Here is a 1,896-nt window from a genome sequence, read left to right as displayed (position 1 = left end):
AGGAAGGAAGGAAGGAAGGAAGGAAGGAAGGAAGGAAGGAAGGAAGGAAGGAAGGAAGGAAGGAAGGAAGGAAGGAGAAGAAAGAAAAAGAAAGGCAAGGGAGAAACCCTTTCTCACAAAGGTGTCTGTGCCCCTCCCACGCGCCCTCCCCCAGGGGCTGCAAGCTGTGACACCCACACCCAGAACAAGGAGCACTTCCCAAAGTGGAAGAAAGTAAAACCAAGAAGGATCCAGAGGGAAGCCGCCGGCCTTGCTGGCTAGCAGACGAGTGGAAGAGAGCGATCAGGAGTGGCCCCGAGAAATGCAAGGTTATCTCAGGAGTCACTAGGGGCCAGGAGTTTCTTAACTAGAGAGAAAAGAAGTGTCCCCTTGATGCCTCTCTGGTTCCTGGATGGATAAGTACATATGAGATGAACACAGAAGTGCCTAAGACCCAAGAAATGTGCACTTGCCCGCTTTAGTAAATAAAGGTCAGCAGTCTGATCAATAAAGTGTGCGCTTCTAACCACCACATGTTTCTACTGCTGTTTCTCTTCCCTAGGGGGAGTGGGAAGGAAGAGGGAAAGACAACAAACATTTTTTATAAGAGTAAACAAACACATCTGGTGTTTCGACACATCTCTTCCTCCAGCTTCTCTGGATGAGACAACATTCTGCATATTCAAAACGAAAATAAATAAATAAATGAATAAATAAATAAATAACTCATTCCGGAGCCCACAGAGAAATCTCGTTTTCCTACACACTCCTTTCCCCATCACACAGCAAAATGCAAAGAAACAACAAGTGGCGATGTTGGGTCTCGAACGCAAATGCGACCCCTGCCCTACGTTGAAATCTGACACATGTCACTGTGGCCCCACAGCGCGGAGCAGCAGGCGCTGGGGCGAAACTTTGCTGCGCGACCGGAGCAGCGTGGAGCAAAGTCGCAGTCTGGCCGCGCGTGGCTGTGCTTGGGACAGGGTGGGGTGCGGAGTGCAGAGCGTCTGAGTGAGGGCGAAGAAACTTACCGCGATCAGGGACCCCGAGGGCAGCGTCCCAGGAGGTGGCACCCGCTGTGCACCCACGCAGAAGCCCCGGAACAACACACCCACGCTCGAGTCCAGGCAGCCGCGGCCGCGAGTTCGGGGACACCAGGGGAGGGGGGACCCGAGGAAGCTGCGGCGGGAAGTCGCGGCCGCGGCATAAATGCCCTGGGCGGGCACTGACCGATGAACTGCCGGTGGCTCCGGGCTCCGGCCCGGACGAAGCTGCGGCCCGGGAGCTGCACGCGCCGGCGTGTCTCGCGCTTTCTCGGAGGCTCGCGCTGTCTCGAGCTGGCAGCTCCCCCCACAACCCGGATCTCTGTATGTATGTGTGTGTATGTGTGTGTGTGTGTGTGTGTGTCTGTGTGTCTGTGTGTATGTGTGTGTGTGCGCGCGCTTGTATGTGAGTGTGTGCGTATGTGAGTGTATGTGTGCGTGCACCGGCGGGCGCGCGCACCCGGGTGCGCGCGCGAGTTGTTGGCGATGCAAACTATGCACACTCTGGGAGCCGAGCAGCTTCTCCTATGAGGGGCGGGCTGGGGGAAGGGACCTCCTAGAACACTCTTAAGTACTGTTGGGGCACTTGTTTTGTCTTACTTTGCTAAGTTGGGGTTGTTGTTGTTGATGATGATTATGATGATGATTTTTTTAAAGTGGTTTGAACTCCATCAATTTCTTCATGTCCCCCACCCCCCAACTTTTTCCAGAGATGAGAGAAATCGCGGGCCAGAACGTCGCTGGGCTTTGCGGTGGAGCCTCCTGGATGACGTCAGGTCCACCTGCTATGTAAACAACTCGCTAGAGAACTTGTTTGTTCTGCCCCGATTCCCCAACCCCCACCCTTCTCCCCACCTCCTGCTCCGCCTCCTCA

The 1,896-nt window shown here is 54.9% G+C and overlaps 1 protein-coding gene across 1 annotated transcript in view; it reads right to left on the bottom strand.

The window, feature by feature from the left end:
* Positions 1–1,396, bottom strand: part of Foxp2 (forkhead box P2) — a 520,673-nt gene extending 519,277 nt beyond the window's left edge. The window contains exon 1 of the mRNA XM_021164323.2: positions 1,011–1,396. The gene's annotated coding sequence lies outside the window, so the exon portion shown is untranslated. The remainder of the gene's footprint in view (positions 1–1,010) is intronic.
* Positions 1,397–1,896: the final 500 nt, after the last annotated feature.

This window comes from Mus caroli, chromosome 6, assembly GCF_900094665.2.
Source record: "Mus caroli chromosome 6, CAROLI_EIJ_v1.1, whole genome shotgun sequence".
Taxonomy (NCBI): domain Eukaryota; kingdom Metazoa; phylum Chordata; class Mammalia; order Rodentia; family Muridae; genus Mus; species Mus caroli.
Note: the sequence above shows the minus strand (reverse complement) of the source record. Positions and strands in the feature narration are given on the sequence as shown.